This window comes from Aquila chrysaetos, chromosome 26 (assembly GCF_900496995.4).
Source record: "Aquila chrysaetos chrysaetos chromosome 26, bAquChr1.4, whole genome shotgun sequence".
Taxonomy (NCBI): Eukaryota; Metazoa; Chordata; class Aves; order Accipitriformes; family Accipitridae; genus Aquila; species Aquila chrysaetos.
This window is the reverse complement of record NC_044029.1, coordinates 7,538,804-7,557,888: the sequence shown is the minus strand read 5'-3', so window position 1 is coordinate 7,557,888 and position 19,085 is coordinate 7,538,804. Positions and strand designations below refer to the sequence as shown.

Genomic DNA, 19,085 nt, shown 5'->3' with positions numbered 1-19,085 from the left:
TGGCAAAATTATGAACGGAAGAGACATATAGAGAAAAAGTAAGTTTATGTGCAATTTTGTTAATATTACTTATTTCCCTTTAAAATTATGCCAGCAGTTACATGAATATTAACTACTGCAGTTTATAAAGTATGTTGTTTTAAATGTTGCAGACTGCTTGATATAAATAGTATAGGTTGTTCATATAACTCTCTAACTTTCTATAATCCCATTTCCAAATGAAAACTGTAAATCTCTCTTTATTGATCCCTTTGTAACTTGAATATATTTTTAAATCAACCAGAAGTCAGAGCAATGAAAAACTCAGACTTAAGCTAGTGATTTTCATACTACAAAAACTGTGTGTTTGTTAAAGCCTATTCTTGACCTTTTCACAGATGAAGTGTGTCAATATCAAGAACTTCTAAAGACTATAAATTTTAATGTCAAGCAATGGTCTCCTATTATTCATGACAATACAAGGCTACTAGAACCAAAATTCCATCTCCTATTCACATACTCAATCAGGAATTTGAATCATAATCTTCCTAAAAAAAATAGTCACTGTGTAATCTGATTAAACTGCTGTTATTTTTTTTTTTTTTTTTTAAGTTTTCAGTTTAAGAATTTGGAAGAATACCCTGATCTTTATTTACAAATAATCCATGAACAAAAAACCACAGTAATGACAGATGCACTAAAAATCCATTTAGCTAATCCTTCCACAATTCTGACATTGCTAATAAAAGCCATCAGTTGCTTATCTAAGATACCAACCGATTAACAATAATAAAAAAAGTTCAGCATTTGGTAACAATGCTCTATTACAAGATCAGCATAATGATTCTCTCTAGTCATGAAAGAAAAGATGAATCACTAGAATAAAGGAAATCCATCCATTACATAGAGATGAATAGAGTTAATCTTACCATACTAGTTCATCAAGTGCTACAAATGGCCGTTCCAAATCTGGATTGACTGTACATGGACTGACTACTGACTGGAAAGCTACTGAGCTCACAAGACTGTCTATGTAGAAACCTACCTGTTTTAAAGAAATGAGAAAATCAACACTAGTTCCTGAATCTGCTGAACTGTTTTTAACCCAATTTATTTGCAGTACTTGAAACTTTGATTACAATTTCATTTTTTCTTATTTGTACATCCCCCTTTAATGAAATACATATATGCTCTAGGTGATATTGGTTCTAGGAAAACAAAACATCCTTATTCTGTTTATTCAGTGTAACATTAAAGGATGAAAGGAAAAGAAGCTTACTTAAAGTCTGCATACTTTAATGTAAGAGAAATTGAGTTTACAATTGTTTGCTTTTGAAATAAATGCTTATAAATGTCTATAAACCATAAATAATTTAGCATCGCAGTTGTAAGTGAAGTTGTATGGGGAAAAAAAGCAAGATTAAAAAGAGTTAAAAATTGGGAACCCTGAAAATATTTCTTGATGCAATATTAAAACAAAATAATAAAGAGTCAGAATTAAAAAAAATTCTCCTGAAATGTACTATTTTCAACTCTTACTGGCATTTTATCAACTTAATTATTTAAGTTAATTGAAAATTTAAAACAAAAATGAATTTTGGAAAAAATAACCTTCTCCATATAAAATGGGGCATTTGGACAACGTATGATAATATATAAAGAGGGTAGTGCTATACAGTTTTCTGGAGTCAAATACAAAACTTATTTACAAATCTTGACTGAAATTTTCAATACAGAGGAGCATATTTAAATGCATAAATCATGTTACCTTTGAAGGACAGTTAAGATTTCATCCTCCTAAATGCTTCTCCTAAAGTACTGTATACTACTTAATAAGCAAAGCAAGTATTAGTATAGAAGTTAGTTAAGAAAAGAAAACATTTTACATTCCTGTTTGTTCATTCATCAAAATGGCAACACAGGCAAGCTGAGGAAACTGGGAAACTTTGTGCGGAAGGTGGGAGGGAACTTTTGATCATCTGAATTCTATAACTCTTGCAAAGATGGCTCACAGAGGAAATAAAAGCTTAGAGCCATGATTTAAGCATAAGGAGCAAAGTAGTCAACAGGGACTTTTGCTGTCCTAAGACCTCAGCAGAAGAAAATGCACACAGGTACCAAGTCTGGCAAGACCTCACTTTGTTCTGAGTTATTCTTGATCATGTTGTAAGAAGGCCACTCAACCCAGATGTATTGTTTTCTTCCTGCTCTATATTTAGGGATCTCGAGCAAACTCTTACTTTCCTTTCTTCCAAGTGGCCAACCTGTAACAGGTCTGATAGCAAGGGAAACCTTTGTATGTGCTGCAAAATGCTAACAAATAATGCCGCAGCACAAAAGTTGAAGCAGGATTTAGATACATAGCTTTGAACTTTCAGCATTTGAAAAGTGCACTGGGCTTTTTGCTTTATTCAGAGCATGGCAACTATAAAACCTCTAAAAAGTAAGTAATTGGATTTTTTTTTTTCCCCTTGAAAGATATCATAATTGTAAATAGGGTTTCTCATACCTGAGACAAGTGAAGTCAGATGTGCTAGGATTCTGTATTTATGCTTTTGCACTATGCAGTAATCACTCTGGTTATTTGCAAAGATTTACAGTGGTAATTCAAGGTCTACAATGAAGTCAATGCTTTAGGTGCTTAGTAGTTGTGACGGAAACAGTTACTTCTAGTTAACACATGCATGAGCAAGGTTACGTGCAATCACATTTATATGTTGCCTGATACATAGCTTTATATGCATTTTCTACTAAAATAAAAATAAAATGTAATACTTTCTCTTTGTATGTTATAAAAGTAAGTGTGCCAGTTTTAATGAAACATATTATCTGAGAAAAATTCTAGAGACGAAAAATGATTGAATACAATACTGGATTTTAAATTAAGATGTTTTCATTCTGAAATTAATTTCTAGCTGCTTTAATTCAACAGTGCTATAAATCTCCTGACTAGATAAAACTGTCAAGGCAAAGCTATATAGGGCATCTGAATCTTGCTATTGTGAATATTTGACACAAAAAGTGAATCAACCACTACAAGTATTGGTTCCTACTTCCTCCTGACTCCCAATTTTTCTGCCCCAGCCTCATGCTGAGCAGTTGCACTAACAGCAGTTTCACTAATGACAACACATGCAACAAAAAGTGGAGATATCTTGCTTGCCTCAGTACTTTGAAACAGGTATCTACCTCTGTGTTTTATTCATGGGCTTCTAAAAAACAAATGAAGGCATTATGGACTTTTATTTCGCTCACAGAGAGCCAAGTTAATCTAACTTTCTGAAGACTTACTGCTTTTAAAGATTCAATAAGCAAAAGTTAACATCAGGTGTATGGCTTCCACATTTTTTAAATACCCAGAATTTTTGCAAGCATTATTACAGCCTGTGCGAAGTCACTTGCGTTGAGCCTGAAAGGACTGAATCATATGACTTTCCTTTGTCTGTGTCACAAACTACTCTCCGTACCCAGACCTACAGCTCTATTTGTTCTGCTTCATGGGTGCAAAGATTTCCTATCCAGCCAGTCTATACTACTCCCTTTCGTAATACTGGACAAAACAAAGAGGTTATATTTGCCTCTATGTGCTAAGTAGAAAAAAATATACATCTTCTAGAATTATGAACTGTAAAACTTAAGAAGACCAAACAGATGTGATCACTTACAATGAAGACTTTTATCTTAGTATACAACTGGCAGAATAAATGCATAAGTGATCACTGTGAGAGCAGCATTACCTTGTCTCAGGAGAAACAAGTCAGGAAAATCTGTGTGGTACTCTAACGCTGTAAGGTGATACTATTATTATTATTATTATTATTATTATTATTATTATTATTATTATTATTATTAAGCAAAAAATACTTCAAATGGGAAATGTTCAAGTTTATTTGGACAGGTGCACATTTGTTAAGTCAGGAAATCAAGGTCACATTAATAGTTTATTTTCTGCCAAACTACTTTTAGACAACCAATGTAATATTGTAAAGAATGCACAAAACCTGAACTTCGATGCATAACAAAAATATCTGAAAGATGAGAAAAAGATGCTAGTATTATTTTCAGATGTCAAGCTTCAATAAATATAAAATAATGTGATTTTAATTAAGGATTATGATATACCAAAATATATGGTGCAATACATCTAAACAACATTATATCATAGCTTTTTACTATTGTTTAAGATATCTTCTCTGAAAGCAAGCTATAAGATGGGGCTATGTCAAAGCAGCAGATGTTAAACTGAAATCCCAGTGTAAAAAAAAATCTTACAAACTTACATAACAATGCTGCTTACATAGCTCCACATCATGAGTCATTGCTGTGTATTTGCTGACTTGCAGGAAGGACAGTGACAATAACATTAAACATATGTTTGGGGAGACAAAGTGTAACTGAGGATGGATGGCACTAAGGTTTGGGAGCTGACATCACAGAGTACCATTCTATACACAATCCCTTATGCAAGGACAGGAAAAGTTCAGCATTCATGAACAGAAGTCATGGGGCTGTTACCTGTAATAACAGATTTAGTCTGATACAAGGAATCTCTGCATAATATTTATCAGCTTATGGAAAAAAACATGGAAAGGAATGAAAACATGATATGATTATCTCAAAAAGGGGAATATACTGTAATGTATATGCCCAATCCAGAAATATTGTATGTGTGAATTCTGCCCAATCCAGGAATACCGAATGTGTGAATCCTGCCCTGGATGACTGAAAACCTAGTAGTCACATGAGAGCTGCCATACTGAAAGCATCCATCTTTCTATCTATCTATCTATCTATTTACCTATCCACCTGTCTCAAAATGCTAAAACTCTATGTCTTAGTATACAGCAATACAAAAAGAAAGTTCATGTGTTCTTATGTATGACTCAGTTAAAAATCCAGGCAAAGCAACTTCATGATGTTTTTTAAATTAGTCAGTAGGATTAAAAAAAAAAAAAAAAAAAAAAAAAAGTCCTTATTGATTCTGAAAACATTGTGTAAGTACAAGATTATTGGCTTTTTACAAATAAAATTCAAGGACAAGTATGAGCTTGATGATGTGAATCATACTTCTAGAAAACAGAACAACATCCCTGTCTAATGAATTCAGCACCTTGGACCACTCATACAGACCTAACAAAGCTATGTATATTGTAAACTTCCTGGTTCTTCTTCTAAGAAATCAGACCATGCCTCTGAAAAGTTATCCAGAATGTAACTGGTTAACTGTTTAAGGGAAATGTCTTCAGCAAATAAATAAAGTTGAGTGAACTAAGGAAGCAGTTGGAAAAGAGTAACAACAGCATATTATTTTTTTAGTCTTCAGGAAAAAAAATCTTATGAGTTTGTTTTCTAATTTGTAGCCAGTTTCCAAAAAAAAGTAAAGATTGATTTATGAATTATAAATACAGAAGGAATAAGTTATGAACATCCTTACAGATCTAAATCTCAGTCCAATGGACTTCATTTAATTAATTCTAATCTGAATGAAAGCATATCTCTGTGGGGAAGTATGGATGCTTTGCTTTAAAATTTACAAGTGTTTAAGAATTCTCCAAAGACTTGGTTAGCTGATGAATTTGTTATTTACACTTTTTAAAAAAATCTTATCTCTGTAAATTGTATCTAGTTTCACTCTTACAGTATTTGATCATATTGTAACTAGTGTTTAAATAACCTTCTTATTAGCTACCTGCACTCAGGTACATGTTTCCAGACTGCAATCTAGTTACTGCCTTTTCTTTTTGCTTCATCAACCAGAATTACTTTCTTGATATTTAACATGAAATTCCAAGTAATTTTCTAATTTACTGTCTTACCATAAATGTACATCACCAATAATGTTTAATATCATTAATTAGATGCCAACAGTCTTTTCCTGAATTATTATGAAATTACCTTTTAATTGTGTAATATGAATACATCACCATCTACCTTTTATATAAAGTCTATAGCTTTTGCAGATAAATTTAGCTTTTCCATTACTGCGTTACTGCAGACAATTCTATTACCATCCTAATTATAAGCATGGTGTTTCATTTCCAAAGTCAGAATTATCTTTATTATTAAAATATGTATGTATACTTGGATTAGACTCAGTGATTCAGTTCAAAACTGAGACATTTACATGTAGAAATCTATATATGAGAAGTGTCTAAGTTCTTTTTATAGTTAACACATCTAGTCAGTAGAACTGACACAATGATTCCCCCGACAAGCTTCAAGTCAATTGACTAAATATATGCATCTAGCAATGTTTCACAATAAGGGTATTTGATATATGTGACAAAGGGTCAGTAAGATACCTGCACACTTGAGGATTAGCTACTGGAGACCAAGTGCAATATTAGGACATTTCAAGGAAACTTAAACATCCATGCTCGGACGTGCAATCCCATCCTTAGCACGTGCTACAAGATAAACTGAGCTACTCTTCAGTCTCTATTTACTCTATTGAGTAAGTATTCGATTCCTTGCCCACAAATAGACTGTAGCATTCAAAATGCAATGTGGTATCCTGTCTGGCCACCAGCTGCCACTCCAGAAAGGCACACGTCTCCTATAAATTCTGCTAGTCCTGTATAGATATACTGAATAAATTAGGGGAACTCAAATGGCCCTGGATGTCTAGTTTCAAACGAATGAATTGAGCTATGGATTTCCACTGACTATCATGGAGGTTTAGACATCTATCTCACACAGGACCACAGCATCAGGATCAAGCTCAGGCTCATATCATCAGGATATGAGCTCCCTGCTTAGCCAAGTCAGTCTCCTGATCTATCTACTTTTTTTCCTGGGCATCAGGATAGACTTCTTGCACTTGAAGGATGCTGTCCTTAAAGACCTGACAGCTTTCCTGCTCTCCTTTGCCATTCAGAGCTGCCTCCCATTAGATCCCACCTACCACTTCCTGAATCAACCAAAATCTGATGAAGTTCAGGGTGCTAAACCCTGCTACTTGCTTTCATCGCTCCCTTCAGGATGTTGAACTCCATTATTTCATGTCACATGCAGACACCAACATTAATGTCTTAATATGGAGCTGATATGTACACATAGTGTCGTAAACTACCTCTGAGTCTTTTTCTTTCTTTTGTCCTTCTTTCTGAAGTCCTATTCGTAGTTTATCGTAATTCCTATCCCCCTTCCAAACCGATTATTTTTTATATATTAAATTTCCATCTGCTTAAACATAACATTCTTAAACAATTATCAAATGTAGGATAATCTTAACATTTAGAACTACTGTTGAACATAGGCTACTGTATGTCACCTCAGATATTCAAATTAAACACATAAGAATAGGAGAATAACTCTAAAAAAAATAGAAGAATACTTATATTTGATCTAAATATTCCATCCACAAATCCTCCTTTTTTTGCTTCCAACAGTCCCCTGCTATGCTGTTCAGTTCAAAAAGCATAGTATATATAAGCAAGATGAAGTTATTTAAAAGAACAGAACTTCCAATTTGTTTCCATTTCATCTGTTGTGATACTTCACATTGCATATTGGAAAAGATAAAGAAAAAAACTAATTTCCACACATATGTTAGCAGCATTTAAATGGCTAGCATTGATATTTTTGTACAAAGTCTCTCTTTTGTCAGCAGCATATTCAACAAGGGTAAAAGGGTCAGGTTAAATAAGAAAAAACTGTTATTTCCCTTCCCGTTCAAGTGGCTCTAAGCCTCTTTATGTTTCTCTAAGAGAATTCTCTTAAGAATGTCTAGTGTTAAGCTTTTGTAAGCTAGATATAATTAATGACACTGTAAGAAACACCTTCAAATGTAAACATTTATGCAAGGATTTCTGTAAATCTTATGGATATGAGAGGTGTCATTCTCTATGTCACCTGAGAAACCTTATGATCAACAGCATATCTTTTTTATTCTGAAGAGTAATGAATCACTGCAAGATGACTGTGACATAGTTGGTAATTTCTGTATTGCAACTGCAGCCCAGCTGTGGGGCAGAAATGTCAGGGAGTTTTATATACATATGCAGATACATATGTGCTGCATACATACATATTTATAGATATATGTATATACAGTATCTCTATATAGACATAAATAGACATGTAGAGATATATGGGGGGGGGTGGGGGTGGTGTTTGGGGTTTTTTTTTTGGTTGGTTGGTGTTTTTTTTCAAATAGAGTGAAATTGCATACATAGTGGTCCTGAGCTGCCTCTAGTGACTTTAATCAGTTTGTCAGTTTTATTGGGCGATACACTGGAAAAAAGCATCTTAAGAACTTTTAACTGAAATGCAAGAGACAGGGTTATGCTCAGACAGTCATAATTAGAACAATGCCAGTGTTAAAAGGAAGGTTGATAATTAAGTCACCTGGTCTTCACTTTCCATTGGCGCAGTTTACTTAATGGGTACCAATCAGAATAGGGAACAAAGAAGAGGGAGACGACACTCCAGTGTTAATGATGCCATAATCTGGAAATATGCAAGTTTATGCTGTTTTTATTTTACTTGTAAGTACATCTGGTCGAGCACAAAATATATGGTTATCAGATACCTAATAGTCACCAGAGACTTGACAACCTAAATTACTTAGGTCTAATGAAGATAAATAGCTTTCTAGACATGGACACATACTACATACTGAAGAGAAATTGACACTGATGTTGTTGCCAGGCAACCCATCTCCCCATGTAAAACATGCATTTCCTATGATTTTACTGTATATGTTTCCAGAAAAAAATGGGGCCGGGGCAGGGCGATGGACAGAGGGGAGGGCAGACACTAGTATTCTCTTTCATTGAATTACTACTGCATAGTAATGTATCAGAAAAAAATCTGTATTCACTAATGTAATTTTATTATGTTCTTAAACACAAGAACCTCATTCTTTTTAAACGGATCTTACATATAAAACAATGTAAGAAAGCACAGTCACTTCTGGTGGGTTTTAAAAAGTTAAATTGTACATTTTCATTGAATAATGATGCTCTCTTTAGGGATTTATATTGGTAGCTGAGCAATTTTCTTGATACAGTGCCAATCACTATCTGTAAGTGGATGAAATCACATTTTGTCTTTTTCAGTTCACACAGTAAGAATAAAGGATTCAGCTCTATCACCATTTATTCTGTATGCAGGCAATTTATGACAGATTTTTGTTTTCTGTTTTCATTCTCTGTTATTATAGAACAGGTCTGTGATTGTTCTTTTTACACAGGGTTTTCCAAAGTGCTATACAAGCACCACATAAGCACTATAATTAAGATTTATTTCTAACAAAGCAAAATTGAATTACCATTAAGAGAAGTGTATAGAGCTTAATGATATTCTAGTAAAGCTCAGAAACCCATCCTGTAACAAATATTTCTCTAAGAACCTGCTCTCTTAATGTTTTCTTGGTTGTGCCACAACATCCCTGATTAATACACACTCCAAGAAGCATGAAGAATGTTTACTGTAAAAGCAGATGTCATTTTGTATTTCATTCCACAGTTTGATTCTTTGTTTTATAAACTACTTTAATGTAGTTTGTTCCTGCATTCTCACATAGCTATTTGGTGAGAAGAGTAAAGCTGTAGAAAGGCATCAGCACACTTACTATAGTGTAACAAATACAGTGAATTTAAAATTAGTTCAGCAGTGTACTTGATACAGAAATGCAAGCTCTTTGATACTGGTCCTGTCTGCCTTCTAGATGACGATCATAATAAATATTCACCACGCTTAATATGCCAGGGGCTTGTTTCCCAATTTTACGCAACCCAGACACAGTCTTTCAGTTTTCCTCACAGCCAATGTTGAGATAGGTAATTGGAAAAATTCTAATTTAGTAGCCTCCAGATCAAGCAATGATATCACTTGCAGTTATATTTTCAAGAAACTTAAAACCAAAATTGAGATAAAATATTCAAAGAATTATTATTTTTTGATTCATTGTTGCATTCACTGCTTGACATCATTTGGGCTATTGAACAACTAATAAGATTATCATCACTTTAAAAAGACAACACTACACAAAGGTTTGTTCAGTGCTGCATCCAATATTGGATAGGAGAATATGTAGAACTTCCTGTAACTTAAGTCCCAGGGTTACACATTGTGATATGGCTCTCTAAACAAGCTGAGGATAAGTTTTTTCCATTTCTAATATGAAAGATGGAGAGTTCACTAAGTTTTTCTATGACTTTTTTTTTCTTTTTACAGCTGGCTTGAAACTGTGTTTAGTAATATAACCATAACTTCCTTTGCTACATTTTACTCTAATGTGATACTGGACAATGTCCTCAATGACATGTTTTAACTTCCGGTCAGCCCTGTAGTGGCCAGGCAGTTGGACTAGATTATCACTGTAGGTCCCTTCCAACTGGAACTGTTCTGTTCTGTTCTATTCTATTCTATTCTATTTAAATAAGATGTATAATGCATTGAAACTCCGTAGAAAGTTGTTTATCCACTAAAGCCTTAGATGCAGCATCATAACTAAAGGAGAAGACTGGGAAAACATGGCACATAGTATTAACTCTCCTAAGTAGAAAGTTGTACGTACTTCTTTCCTTCCTCCGCTACAATTAAATGGAATTGTTACTGCCCTACTTAGGAATTACCCAGGTCTCAAAATGGAAATGCTATCTTTTTTAGTCGACCAATTCCATCTGCCCTTCTATAAAAGATATAAAAGCTTTGGAGACCAAACTTAGAACGCCTATGTCAGGTATACATTACCGAACAAAAACAAGATTCAGGTGGACATTCTTTTGCTCAGTAAGTGTATTTCAGAGAACTAAGACAAATGAGGTGGTGTTGATTCCCCCCATGCCAGTGAATGCAGGAAACTTATGCCACTGTGGTGGGACAGGGTCTTTTTTGCAGTCACATGAGTTCTCTTGTTTGACTCAGTTATATACATTGCAAAGTATCTTAACAGGGTTCTTTGTTGGTTTTTGTTAAGGACAATATAAGGAATATTTAGTGCTTTTCCAGTATCTCAGTTTTCACACCTGAGAATATGTCTCAATATAGTAAAAATGCAAGGTGGGCAAGGCTGAAGAGCAAAGAAAAGGATCACATACCTGTAGCCAGTGAAGAGCATTTTCAACTGGAAACAAAAGTCCTGTCTCCCTGGCCATAGTATGAATTTTGGATTAAGTGGTCACTGGATAAAATACAAACAAAACGTTCTACAAGGAACGCATTTTTCTCAGACATACTCAGTGATCTTCATTTGTTCAAACTTTCCCTAGCCTTTTGATTTTATCCTTAGAAAGTATGTTGGTGAAATTTATGTTGGAAATTTCACACAGTAGGGTGCAGGCTTCATCATATGATAATCTTTTCTTTCTAATATACTTTGATCATCAATGAGATAGTAAATGTTAAAATTCACATTATTATTACTGGAACCTAACTGGGCACCGAGACGAAAGGACAGGATTTTTTAGTTATATTTCATTACAAATCATTTCAGAATCTGTCAAAACATTCAGTAATAGTTATAGTTTGTTCAAGTTCAGAAAGGCTTTTATTTCCGTTTTGCAATCCTTAAGGCTAGAGGTTTCATTTTATATTTGATGAAATATGAAATATTCAAATATGGAATGGTAATATGAAAGAAGAAATAAGCAAGTCAGCCTAACCTGAGCCCTTCTTAAAAAAAGGATGTAAAGGTACAGTGAAGGAAACCCCAACCTTTTGATGTCATCAGTGTGTCTACCATCATTCTTACATATTATGTGATTTCTCCACAGTTCTTTTCTGTGTTATGTTCTTGTGTTCACTTTAGAGCTCTAGGAGACTGAATTTTGGAGGAGATGAGTCAAAGACTATTTCCAGTGCTGCACTGTTTCATTTTGCCACATATTTAAACAATTCCATACTATAAATACATCTATAAAGTGTTTTAAGCTACTTGAAAGTAGAGCATCTGTGTGAAAAAGGAAGATTCGCAGAATAAAACTGGGTTAGGAGAAAATAATCTTTGGTAATTCTTTTTTCTGTTTACAACAAACTTCTATAGCCCAACAGTTCTTTTAGAGAGACTGAAGGAGACAAAACTTAGAGAGACACTTGAGTAGCTGAAATGAAAAACTAAGCTCATCTTCAAAACAAAACTAATGGTGAAGAGTCCTGGAGATGAGAATAGGCATGAGAATCGTAGGTATTTGAGATAACACAGAAGGAAAGAAGCTGTCCTGACTGCCAGAAGTCCTCCATAGGATGTACAAATACACATTCTGCTCTTAGATCCACAAACACAGCATTCACTGAATTCAAGGATCTGAGGGATTACCCAAAATTAATAAAATTCTGCCTTGTGGAATAGTTACAATAACACTGGAGTTATCCTGAGGGATGAACTTTTTGATACTCCTTAGATAAAAGCAGATGAAATCAAAAAGAAGTAAATGACTGATTCTTCTTGGGATTCCAACTGAATAAGGTGCATATTTTATGAAAGTGCAAGGATCCAGTTTAAAACTGTTTTTCTTCAGAACCTGCTTTCTTTTGCCAGTTAATTTACCGGTAAAAGAGGAATTAGGAAGAGATACTTAGAAGTGAAGTGATCAGAGAGTAATTTAAATAAAGTTTTCATGCCTGTTTAAATATTTCAATACAGTTCTGCTATTAGAGACAGGGTTTAGGGTATGTTAATGAGGAATATTCACATATACTTGTGCTTTCAATATTAACATGAACTATAGCACATCATGTCACTGGTATTTAAGCACTGAACAGTGGCGGCATGGAACAAAGACTGCAGAAAAGCTAACGCTTCTGTATCTTCAAATTTAGAATTAGGTTTTGTGCTCTTAGATTGATTTCAGTTTTAACTTCAGACAAAAAGTTTATTCTTTCTGTAATAAGAAATAGCAACAGGACTTATACAAAAGTAAGGTTTTTTATCATTTATATTGCTGAGGAAAGTAGGTGACACAGATATGTGCAGCAATACAACAGTACTGTGGAGAAAAGATTCTATGAAAGAGCTGCTTTACTTCAGGTATTAGCTACAGTAGTAGCCCTCTGGAGGCTACAACCTTAAGGACAACAAGAGATTTGACACATATAAATTCGTAACAAGGCAGATGATAGACAAAAAAGCAACTTCAAGAAAGTATTACCCATATAAAATATTTTCTCAAAGACTGTGTTTAATTTATTGATAGGTACTGATAGTGGAGCAATGTAATTCATATTTGTGTACATTTATTTTTATCACATGTTATTCCTTCTTCTACCTAGTGTATACTTTGTTAAAAGTTATATTATTATAGTAGCTATAAATATTCAAAAATACAAAATCTATCATCAGTATCTTAATTTCATGATAACCACTGCACTATTAATTTACTTCTTTAATTTTTTTGATCAAAATAAGAAAGGAAGAAATATGTGTTCGAATTATTTATTGACTGATACCTCAAATTCTTTCCTGATAATAATTATAATTATTGTCCTTATATGGTATTTTGAATTACACATTTTGTTAATTTTCTGATTCTCTATAGTTGGTTTGCCTGTCATTCTTAATATTCTGTTTATCATATAACAATTTCCTTTTTATAGATGTATGAGTGAAGGAAACTAAAGAAATTTAGAGTGATAATATAAATATTTAGAAATACAACATAGCCTGAGACCAGGCTGATGAAGGATGTGCATCACATCCACAGATGATATGACAAGTGGTTGGATGGGATTCAGTGCAGAATTAAGAAAACTAGTATTAGGTATATATGTGTGAACTTGGTGTCTAATCTTGTATTATAGTCAATGAAGAGCCAGAAAATGCAGTTGGGAGAAGCAGGATAATGATTTGCCTGTCTAGATATTATACATGGAATGTCATTTCCTAAACAGAAATGTCAAGTACCACTTCCAGCACTGAGTAGTTTCTCACTCACACAAGGCTGGTGGATGTGACATGGAACCTATGGGAGAACCCATGACTTGCTGGAATGGCAGCCAGAGACTGCGTGACACGTTTCAGGTTGACTAAAACTATGTTTAGATAGCTGAACTATGCCTTAGGCATCAGAGTTCTTTGGGCTCCACTGGTAATGGTAGCTATGAGGGAAGCTTATATGTTGATATGTGGATGTCCATACCTAAAATTAAGTGTCAGTCTTACCTGAATCCTACATTGCAGTCACATTCTGCACATAAATTCCAAATTATTTTCTTAATGTAAATATGAAATGTCATCCAGTTTAAACTAATAAAACCAGTATATCTCTGTAATACCTAATGTATATCTCTACAATACCTAATGGGTATAAATATAACAATTTTCTTTGCACAAGAGGCTTGGCTTCATAAACATGGCAAACAAACTCTAATAATAACAGACTATGAATAATCGAAAGGAAAAGAGCTCAAAAAGTCTATCTGATGCCAAACATGTCGTTCTATACAAATGAAATAAATACATGGTTAGAATACTGTATGGTAACAGTCAAAATGATGAATTCATTTGTTGCAGAATCCTATGGATAAACAAAACCAGTACTCTCCTAGAGGGCAAATGAATTCTGTATAATTCTGCACAGAAAAAAAAGGAGTAACAATACATTATTTAGAATAAAGGTATACAAACTGATTCCTTATTCCTATCTTTATTCCAACTATCTATTATCTGAAATGATAAGGCGAACAGACTAAATGACAGGGCATCTTTCTTCTACTGCTAGAAAGGGAGAATTTAATTAATATGAAAATATTTCCTGCATTTCTTTTCAAGTCAGTATTTTATTCCCTAGGATTTCCTTTCCTTAAGAAACTAAGTTTAACATGCACTTCTCATTACTAAAGCAAAATTCATGGGATGAAAAGAAAAAGCAACAAAGAAACATCCACATTTTTATACTGATGAAAGCTGATAGATCATAGACTAAACAGACTAATTAGAATCCAGTATATATGCGTGCAAGTATAGATATATGCGTGTATGTGTGTACACATACATTTCAGGGTTTTTTGTTGATTCTGATTATCTACAAGGATCTGGTTTAATTTTTGTATTGAACTTTTTGAAATAAACAAAGAAATACTGTGCATTAGACTGTAGTCATATGTTTTCTTCGAGCCTTTTCAGGTATTTCCTAAGAAACCAATGTATTCGTTACAAACACAAAATTCAGTTAGTCTCATTTATAGCTCAAACAGTATCTAGAGCATTAGAAAATATGACAATTTTAGCTCTGGATTTCTTTCATAAGATATATTTGAAAAAAAACCCAAACCCACACATGAGTGGAATGCACTTAAAACAAGAACAGAAGTAAAGAAATTAAAGAAAAAATTTAAACTGTGAATTAGTGTCTTTGCTGTTATTCTGGTCAATGCAGAGTAAATGTGTGTTTCAAGAAAATTTTCAACCAATGGTTACCACAATAGACAAGACCAAAGTATTTCAGTCAGTAACAGAAGCAACTTCCCTGCAAAACTTCCAGAAGTCCAATTCAATTGCTACTAGAATTACAGTAGTGTTGGTAATCATAGATTCAAGGTTACTTCCCAGGGAACGAGTACGGTATTGAAGAAACCCCACCCCAATATCAGCAGTGTTCTCTTGTCCTTATTGCCAAATTACTGTTCCTTTTGCCATTCTAATTTGTTTCCTTATAACGGGTAATTTAGCTAGAAACAAAATCCTAATACAATTCTTTGTCCTTATCAGAAAGCACTAATTTTTAGTTATATTAATCCACCTTGTACATTGACACTTTTCTATCTATGGCTTTCAGGTATATTAACAAGTAAATCACAGGTGGCCATAAAATGCTTGAGGATTCAAATGTATTGTTTTAATTGTTAATGAAAGTTTATCTCACTATTATTCACACTTCTGAATTTAATTCTTTTAAAGGCAGTTTAAATTGGATGATAATACATACAGTATTCAAAATCCAAGTATTTCATACAAATATTCATAGTCCATATGAAGTCCATACCAACATTCATACTACATCTATTTCTATATACGTTCTATTAAATTGAAACAGTATTCAAATGTAGTGTCATTGTGCAGATTCATTTAAAAATAATTTTTAAAAGCCTTGGGGGAAAAGGAAATCTCATCTCTTCCTCCTTCTTATTTCGTAGGTGTGCCCAGAACAACAATAATAATCTACCTTGCAGACTACGTTTCTCATACTGTACATCTTTCTCCTTTCACTTTACTGAGTAACAGATGTTTGCATTCTAGATTTTGACATTGTATGAGAAGATTAGCAGAGGTGTTGACTTTCACAAATCATATACATTAAGCTTTTGCTAGAAGGATCCACTGTAAAATGTCTCCTGCAACATCTCCATCCAGAACTCGTTTACAGTTTTTTGGAGAGGGAAAGCAGTCTATAAACTAACTTCAAGAAAAATTTAATGACCTACCCACCTACATTTCTAATTGTTTTCCAGACTGTTCTTTTCAATTTTGTGGTAATCTCCAAAAAGACTATTTCTGTAAACCACTCATACTGTAAAAGACAGACAGTATGTAGAGATTTAACACTTCATTTGGACTTGATGGACCTGTGGCATAAAAAGCTCATTTAAAGTATCAGCTTTTTATCAGAGACTGTTAAGAAAGTAGTAGCGTCTTGTTGGTATCATAAACTTAGACTACTATGCATATAAATAGATTTTTCATAATTTTTCTTAAAATAGTTTTTGGTACAGCTGTAAGGTCTTAACAGATGTTTTGCCACTGAAACGTGTAACATTATTTGCAATTCCTATAGGAAAAGTAAGTATTTTTTCCTTATTGAAAGCTGAAGTGAAAAGTTTATTTTATGCCCTTTTCTCTTTCCCCTTTTCGTAGCCCCCCATGCAATTAAACCACACTCTGTTTTTTCATGTCTTCCAAGAACTATCACTGGTAGGAAAAATCAAAGCGAAAAAATCTGTTGGACTATACTCTAAGAAGGATCACCATTTCTGACACAGTAAGAGATGCCTCCTAAAAATGCCTCTGTAATGCTCCAAAACAGTCCAAGTGGAACTACAAAAAAATAAAAAGCTTTGGAATGCAGTTCCACAATTGCAATTGTCTAATTATTCACAAAAATGTAATTTTAGAGACAGACACATGAACCAAATAGGATATAAAAGCAAATAAGTTATTCCATTAATTTTACCAAAAAGGGAATTGAGATCAATGAGTAAGAACATATTTGCTATTCAATATTACCACAGGATGTATGTACATGCCAATGGCAGTATCAATACTGTACCGTAACATCTCCTAAATCATCCAACTAGATTTGAAGGAGAGTATTTTTACACCTGATGGTTTTGAGGCTGGAGAGAAAGCACTGGTTGACTCTACATATCCTCAGTTCAGATATTTGAGACTACCTTACTTTCATTAGGTTTTGTTTGCTTGTTTATTGTTTTAATTGGACGAGAAGGCTTAATACCAAGACTATTTACAAAACTTTTACTTGAAAAAATGCAGACTTCCATGTCTACAGGATACTAGAAAGTGGTTGGTTTGCTGTTTACTAATGGGGGCTTGATATTATATGAACTGCCTAGTGGAAGGATTCAAAGACGTCTCTTAGAGCACAAGACCCAGTTTTCAACAATCACTAGAGAATAAAAAAAGTGGAGGACCTTCAGCCGGATTCTTTGTGGGAAAATCTACATTGCCAAGGAGGGTGCTGGAACATGATGACCATAGGCTAAGATCTTCAGTAAGCTAAATGTCCTTTTAGATTATTCAATATTTCCCCTTCCTGTATTAATATAATTTGTTTACCCCTCATCAAGGGTTATGTGGCAGAGATCCTTCACTGATGCGTGCTGTACAGATACACTCTACAGTTTATATCTGGATATTTTAAAATAATGTATTTGCCATCTGCTGTTGAATCCGACCATGTCATTGTCCATATTTTCCTTTAAACTGCTGCCAGGATTAAGATTTCCTATTTTGATGAGAGTGTGGATATCTGTGCTGTCAGACAGATTGCCAGTAAGCAGGCTCAGACACATTGGAACATTTCCACCTGCCAAGTAATCACAGATCCTTGAGCACAGAAAAAACCAGCAGTTTTGTTTGCCTCCATTGCGGCCACTGAACATATGACGTCTTCCTGATGCAATTGGTTGGACTTGGAATGCTTTCCGTTGATGATACTCTAACCTTTTTCACTGCAGCCTCTTTTGTTATCATCCTAGTTAAAGAATAATGAGAATGAATTTTGCCTGTCACTGAGAAATTCTCTATATACAATTAATGAATTGGCTGGTAATTAATACTGAAAGTTGTGAGCCACAGGAGATATTGCAGAGTCAAGAATAATCTGCAACATATAGTTTAACAATTAGATACAGTAATTACAATATTTCAGATGCTCACACAGAATATATTCCACCTTTATTAAACCTTTATTTTTCATGCTCCATGTTTTTAATGCTTGAATTTAAAGTACTGTTTGATAGCAGAACATTATGCAAATACTGTTGTGTGATATACATTGCAACTTATACATTGCCACATCTTTCAAAAGACAATTCATCACACTGACACTTAATAAGACATTAACAATTCAAAAACTACTCTACGGCTCACCAATGTAATGCGTGCTTGACTGATGATTTTGCAAGAGCTGCAAAGGCCTATTCTTTGTTGTGATGCTAATGTAAAATAGAAAAAAAGTTGTGCCATCAGTAACTAATTAAATCGGTCTCAAAAAAAGGTCATATATTGTTAAAAATATCACCTAAAGAATGCTGTAAAATTCAGCTTGTTTTATAAATCACATTTTTTCTATTGTATTCTATGTCTGTTCATATATAGCATTTCAAATTTCTTTTTTTTTTTGGACTACTTCTTTCTGATCTTTAATTTACTTATTTCTTAAACTGTATGTATTCAACTATGTCATATTTTATAAATACAGTATACCAAAACAAGTTAAAACAAAATAACACTCTGGTAATTGCACTAGAAAAAGCAAAATTTTTAGGTGTCTTTAGATTCAATTTTTATGGATTTGCCTAGTGTGATATCAGTTTAGATCACATACAGACCTACAGAATATGTTTAAATCTATGTAAATTAAATTTATGTAAATATTATGTAAATATTAAATTTATGTAAAACTTTCTTGTCATTAAGTAAA

The 19,085-nt window shown here is 33.6% G+C and overlaps 1 protein-coding gene across 3 annotated transcripts in view; it reads right to left on the bottom strand.

Moving 5' to 3' along the window:
• MGAT4C (MGAT4 family member C) overlaps positions 1-19,085 on the bottom strand; it is a 419,270-nt gene that overhangs the window by 234,398 nt on the left and 165,787 nt on the right. The window lies entirely within an intron of this gene.